The sequence below is a fragment of the Oryzias latipes genome, chromosome 2, assembly GCF_002234675.1.
Source record: "Oryzias latipes chromosome 2, ASM223467v1".
In the NCBI taxonomy this organism is placed as follows: Eukaryota; Metazoa; Chordata; class Actinopteri; order Beloniformes; family Adrianichthyidae; genus Oryzias; species Oryzias latipes.
Window position 1 is genome coordinate 343,677 of NC_019860.2, and position 7,374 is coordinate 351,050.

Below are 7,374 nucleotides of genomic sequence, written 5' to 3' on the forward strand. Positions count from 1 at the left end.
ACCGGCGACCTCATGCACCATAACTTCCCTGTATTTTACTAGGGGAAAAAATCCCGGAAAACCTGGAATATGTTAACAAGTTGAAGGATTAGAAAAACCAAAAGTAAGAGCTGAAATAAGCTGAAGGAGTTTATTAATAGTTGAATGGTTAACAGTAAAGTGCATACAAATATCTTTGAGGGAACAAAGAAATGAGTTGTTAGAGGACAGAAGGTGGTCATTTTTGAGGTCTTAGTTTGAGGCACTGGATAGTTTAGATCCTTGATGAGTAAAGAGAGTTTCAAGGTTCTACTGAGATTTGAACTCAGACTACTGGAGTCAGAGTCCAGCGTGCTAACCACTACACCATAGAACCCTATGTAGACTCACGTTCTTTTTATCCAACATGGCAGAGGTCAAATAAACCAGATGAGAGCTGAAAGCCTCTCATGCTGGACATATTTGAAAAGCCTAGTCTGTTTAGTTTAGTCTGTACCTTTTGAATGGATGCCATCATTTGTTTGGTTCTGAACCGCTCTTAGTCTGGCTCGTCACCTAGGACCGTCTGGCATGGGAGACCCTACCAGGGCCAGCTTAGGTCCTCGGATCACTCGAGCCCTCAAACCCCCCCACCACGATAAGGTGGCGGTTCACGGAGGGGAAAATTTGGGTTTTGGGTTTGATCAGTCACTATAAAATATTCCCTGATGTGACTTTATGTGAATTCAAAGTTCTTTGATTGGTTCCTAAGTGTTTTCATGGTCTCGGGCCGTCATGTTCATCTGATATGATTTTAAAGTAGGAGCCCCCGCAGACCCTGAGGTCCTCTGATTCCGGCCTTTTGGTTATCCCAAAAGTAACGGCGAGGCCTCATTCAGTTTTTCTGGAGCTCGCAGTGGAACGGCCTCCCAGCATGCCTCAGGGCTGCAGAGACTGTTCATGTTTCTAATGGAATCTCAAGACCTTTTTAAACTGCTTTTAGTTGAAATGTAGGAATTTGATATTTGAATCATTTATGTTCTCTTTTTACTCATTTGATATGTGTTTCTGTATATAAGTTCATATTTTCTGTTAAACATCTGTCTGTTAAGGTTTATTCATGTATTAATTTGGTTATTGATCTATTTGAATTCATATTTGTGACTCCAGTGTTTTCCTCAGAGGGATCCTCCACATCTTCTCAGTCAACGGGTCACTGCAGTCTGATCTCCCAGGTCTGGCTCTTAGACTTAGATCGGGGGGGGGTCCTGTGGTAGTTTATTGCGTGATCTTGAGTGGGGGGTCACTGACGTGGACATGTGCCCAAAATATTGTTTCCTCACTTCAGTAAATTTATTAAAAAAATAAACAAAATAAAATAAATCAAGGTAAAATAAACAAAATAAAATGAAAACAAATAAATGAACCCCTTTACCCCTCTTCTGTGGATGCATCATTGACCCCCGGGGGGCCAGGCCAAGCAACTGGCAAAACACCAGGCGAGGGGCAGCTGGCCCCAGAATCCCAAGCCCCTCCCACAACCCACGCCACAGCGGCCAGCCATCCAGCACGGCCACGGGCCGCCGTTCCCGGCCTTTCACCACCGCCCGCCCCTCACCCAGAGGGCGCCGACCCCGTAACCCCTGCCTCAATGCTGGCCTTGTCCAAATGTCTGCCAACAATCTCAAACTACGGAATCCGTTTTTTGGGAGTTTTTCCTTACCGCGAAGGGGGGTGTAAGGGGGGTCTAAGGGCAGGGATGCCAGTATAGCTTAGTCAGTTTGTTAGTTCATTTTAGTATTTTCCTATTGAACTCTTTGTATTCATGATCCTTTTGAGTTCATGTTTTACTTTTTCAATTACGATACGAAGCCCATCGAGACGACTGTTGTTGTGGATTTGGACTACAAATAAAACTGAATTGAATTGAACTAAAGGGTTTTTTTTGCCTACAGACAGTTTTTAGGAGGAATTTAATTTTCTTGAACTAAACAGTCAGTAGTTCTTGGTTGGGTGGGGGAAACTGAAGCACTCAGAGAAAACCCACACGAGCACGCTAATGTGAGGCTGTGGGTGACCGTCACGTTAGCGTGTCGCCCTTTTTTATGTCTGATTAAATAAAGGAGACAATGACGACCGTCCAGCTGCCCTCACTGCGGTTAAATGAAACGTTTGGGAGGATCGTCTTAGAACGTATCAAAGACAACATCCCCGCAAACTTTAACAACCATCAGTTTGATTAGCGGGCAGATGGATCTACAGAGGACGCCATTTCCACCACACCTCACACAGCCCCGACCCCCCCGGAGCAGCCAAACTCCTACGTCAGGATGCTCTTTGTTTGGAAATTACAGAATTTATTTGTAAAGCAGCTTTCATGTCAAACAGACAGCTCAAGGTGCTTTCCATATAAAAACAAACCAATCCCCACACATGAAATCAAATCATTATTATAAAAACACAAAAACAAGTAAAAGAGAACTCTGTGATCCCCACAAACTGCTCCACAAACTCTCCAATCTGGGCCTCTCATCCACGCTCTGTTCATGGATGATGGACTTCCTGACCAACAGACCTCAGAATGTCAGCATGGGGGGCCTGTCATCCACAGACACCCCCCAGGCCTGTGTGCTCAGTCCAGCATCTTCCCTCTTTTCACTCAGGACTGAACCCTTTCTTTCATATTCTGGCCTTCATTTACTTCCTGCTTAAAGCTCCAGTTTGCTGTCGTAGAGTCTGAACATCCAGATCGTCCGTTTCTTCCTCTAAATCAGAACTTCCCTCCTTTTGGGTCCGATTCTCCTCCTTTACAGCACAGACTATAGATGACTAACAAATCGATGTCAGTTTCAGACGAATCGGTAAAAGTAAACCTTTGGACGTCCTTAGCAACGAAGTTTGTTGGCTAACCACGCCCACATTCCTTATATGTCCAGATTCAGTGAATTTCATTATGTTCAGTTCCAGCCATGGATGAAGTTTATTGCAATATTTGCTTCAGATTTTGTCATAAAAAGGCCACCAAGCAATAGGTTGTGTCGACATCCCATAATGATTTCTAAACGTATTTTATAGTCCAAAGCCTTGTGATCATTTTAATGTTTGTACGGTGTCTCTAGCTAAAGTAAAACATACAATGAAAAGATCATGAACACATAGAATTCAATAGGAAAATACTAAACTGAACTAACTAAACTAAACAGTTCTGTTCAACGGAGACTCTAGTGTTCCGTCTGGCTGCCACTTTCCTGCAGGTCCGTTTGATGCTGAGACTTCTGGGTTCTACAGCACAGAACTGACAGAACCAGACTGGGTGAGGAGGAACATCCCGCTCCGATCATCAGTTGATGTATTTCCAGAGTGTTTACCGATGATGATGCTGTTTCTGAGGAATCTGTTCGACACGCCCGCGTCTCCCCCACCCCCCCTGACTCCCCCTCATGTGTCTTCTGCCCCCCAACACAGAACATGTTCTCTCTGTGCGGTCCACCCCCTGACGTCTGGTCCGGGTCACCTTTGTCCCGCACAGGTTTGACCCTTTTCGGTGGGGGTCCTGCTAGTGTCTTGTGTTGCACACAGCAGGACCGCCCCCCTCCCCATCATGATGGGAGTATTCTGGACGCTGGTGTTTCTGAGACGACTATTACAGTAGATGGATGCTGACACCGACATGAAACGCCCGGGGGTGTAGTGTGTTTGGTGTGTGTGTGGCTGTGTGCATGTGTGTGTATATGTGTGTGTGGCTGTGTGCATGAGTGTGTATATGTGTGTGTGGCTGTGTGCATGAGTGTAGGCATGCATGTGCATGAGTGTGTACATGTGTGTGTGTGCATGTGTGTGTGTGCGCATGTATGTGCATGAGCGTGTACATGTGTGTGTGTGCATGTGTGTGTTTATGTGCATGCATGTATGAGTGTATATGTGTGTGTGTGTGTGCATTTGTGTGTGCATGTGTGTGTGTGCATGTGTGTGTTTATCTGCATGCATGTATGAGTGTATGTGTGCATGTGTGCGCATGTGTGTGTGCATGTATTCAATGTGTGTGTGTGTGTTCATGTGTGTGTGTGCATGTGTGTGTTTATGTGCATGCATGTATGAGTGTATATGTGTGTGTGTGTGTGTGTGTGTGTGCATGTGTGTGTGCATGTGTGTGTTTATCTGCATGCATGTATGAGTGTATGTGTGCATGTGCATGTGTGCGCATGTGTGTGTGAATGTATGTTTGTGTGCGTGTGTGTGCGCATGTGTGTGTGCATGCGTGTGTATTCAATGTGTGTGTGTGTGTGCATGTGTGTGTGTGCATGCATGTGCATGTGTGTGTGTGTGTGTGTGCGTGTGTATTCAATGTATGTGTGTGTGCATGTGTGTGTGCATGCGTGTGTATTCAATGTGTGTGTGTGTGTGTGTGCATGTGTGTGTGTGTGTCCATGTGCATGTGTGTGTGTTCATGTATGTGTGTGTGTGTGCATGTGTGTGTGTGTGTCCATGTGCATGTGTGTGTGCGTTCATGTATGTGTGTGTGTGTGCATGTGTGCATGTATGTGCATGTGTGTGTGGGTGTGTGTATGTGTGTGTGCGTGCATGTGTGTGTGTGCGTGTGTATTCAATGTGTGTGTGCGTTCATGTATGTGTGCATGTATGTGCATGTGTGTGTGGGTGTGTGTATGTGTGTGCGCGTGCATGTGTGTGTGTGTGTGTGTGTGTACATGTGTGTGTGTAGCTCCCAGGAACATCACAGCAGACAGCAGGTCGACTCCACAAAATCCACAAAATCCTTTCTGGATGTGGGGGGGCCATGCATATTTCATGCCGGCTGGCGGAGCATCCATCTCTGCATCAACCGTCAGCTGATTGGTTCAGTTTACTCCTCATCTGGGGGAGGGGGCTGGGGGGGCCGCTTCCCGCTGTCACCCCAGCAGAAACACCGTCCCGTGAAAAATTCTCTGTTTGTTTTATTTACAGCAGATTTCACATCCTGCCGCCCCCCCCTCCCCCCGGGTGGGATCATGGGCTGACAGACCCAGCAGGCCGCTGTACGCTTGTTGGGGTGTTAGCGCCCCCCCCCCACCTGCAGCGGTTCCTTTACATCCATCAGGAATCATTCGCTGACGGGGATGGGGGGGGGGTTAGCCGCAGAAGCTGACACCTGGACCTGGAGTGTACCACATTGGCCTGGGGGGGGGCTATGGGGTTGTCCCTGTGTTAGATCCTTTGATGGACGTGTGTGTGTGTGTGTGTGGGGGGGGGGGGGGGGGGGCTCCCACTAAGATAACACTAATGTATGTGTTAGGGGAGGGAGGAGGGATGACATCATCAAGACAAAAAAGCAACAACTGGATCAGCAACCGAGTCTTCTTTCTCTTTGGGCTTTTCCCATCAGGGGTCGCCACAGCGAATCATCCTTTTCCACCTCACTCTATCATGGACATCTTCTACCCTAACAGCTGCTGGATCAGCAACCGAGTGACCAAACAAAAAGCGCTCAGAATGTGTTGACAGACAGTTCTTCAGAGGAAGGTTCTGGTTCTGAGGTTCTGGTTCTGTGGTTCTGGTTCTGAGGTTCTGGAGGACCGGCTCCAGGTTCTGAGGTTCTGGTTCTGTGGTTCTGGTTCTGGAGGACCGGTTCCAGGCTCTGCCATCAGCTGTGTGTCTGGATCAGCTCATCTAGATGCTTCCCTCTGTTTTCTGTGTGTTTCATGAGTTTGTGGGCCTTCATCACTCTCAGACTCTAAAACTCCACGTTTGAGTCTAAAAATGACGACAAACGTCTGATTTTCTGCTCCGTCTCTGAGAAACTTTTGGGAGTCCTGAAATGAAGAAGCCTCGTCTTCCTCAACTATTTCTATCCCACATGAACATAATAGTTCAAGGACACGCTTGGGTTTCTGCCTCCAATCGATGCTTCATTCCTGGCTCCTTCCAGCAGAGCATCATGGGATACGCTGCTCCTCTCCTCAAGGACAGAACAGCTGGGAGGTGATGCTCTGCTGCAACCTGATCTGTATTCTGGACCCGCTGTGGACTAAATAAAGCCTGATATCAACCTTCCTCCCCACTTCCAGAAGTTTTCCTGGACAGAGATAAGGATGGATGCTCGGGGGAGGGGAGGGGGGTCTGTGGGCTAATGCTGCCATCAGGCAGGATGTGCCGAGTCGGCTCCGCCCCCATTTTTACCTGCTGCTGTCCCACCAGTGGGTGGTGATGTCCTGCTCTGATTCTGACCTCATCCTCCATCCATTCTATTATTATTATTATTATCTATCATCTATTATTCCATCCTTCATCCATCATCCATCCATCCATCATCCATCCATCCTTCATCCATCATCCATCCATCCATCATCCATCCATCCTTCATCCATCATCCATCCATCCATCATCCATCCATCCATCATCCATCCATCCATCCTTCATCCATCCATCAGCCATCATCCTTCCATCCATCCATCCATCCATCCATCCTTCACCCATCATCCATCCATCATCCATCCATCCATCATCCATCCATCCATCCATCCATCCATCCTTCCATCCATTCTTATCTATCCTTCATCCTTCCATCATCCATCCATCCATCATCCATCCATCCATCCTTCCATCCATTCCTCATCTATCCTTCATCCATCCATCCATCCTTCATCCATCCATCATCCATCCTTCCATCCATCCTTCCTTCATCCATCCATCATCGATCCATCCATCATCCATCCATCATCCATCCATCCATCCTTCCATCCATTCCTCATCTATCCTTCATCCATCCATCATCCATCCTTCATCCATCCATCATCCATCCATCCATCCTTCAGCCATCATCCTTCCATCATCCATCCATCCATCATCCATCCATCCATCCTTCACCCATCATCCATCCATCATCCATCCATCCATCATCCATCCATCCATCCATCCATCCTTCCATCCATTCTTATCTATCCTTCATCCTTCCATCATCCATCCATCCATCATCCATCCATCCATCCTTCCATCCATTCCTCATCTATCCTTCATCCATCCATCCATCCTTCATCCATCCATCATCCATCCTTCCATCCATCCTTCCTTCATCCATCCATCATCGATCCATCCATCATCCATCCATCATCCATCCATCCATCCTTCCATCCATTCCTCATCTATCCTTCATCCATCCATCATCCATCCTTCATCCATCCATCATCCATCCATCCATCCTTCAGCCATCATCCTTCCATCATCCATCCATCCTTCATCCATCCATCATCCATCCTTCCATCCATCCTTCCTTCATCCATCCATCCATCCTCCATCCATCCATCCATCCATCCTTCCATCCATTCCTCATCTATCCTTCATCCATCCATCCATCCTTCATCCATCCATCATCCATCCTTCCATCCATCCTTCCTTCATCCATCCATCCATCATCGATCCATC

The 7,374-nt window shown here is 47.2% G+C and overlaps 1 non-coding gene across 1 annotated transcript; it reads right to left on the minus strand.

Annotated features, from left to right (window-relative positions):
* Positions 1-283: 283 nt before the first annotated feature.
* trnaq-cug lies at positions 284-355 on the minus strand. Its single transcript has one exon. It is a non-coding gene; the product is annotated as a tRNA-Gln (tRNA).
* Between the last annotated feature and the right edge of the window lie 7,019 nt (positions 356-7,374).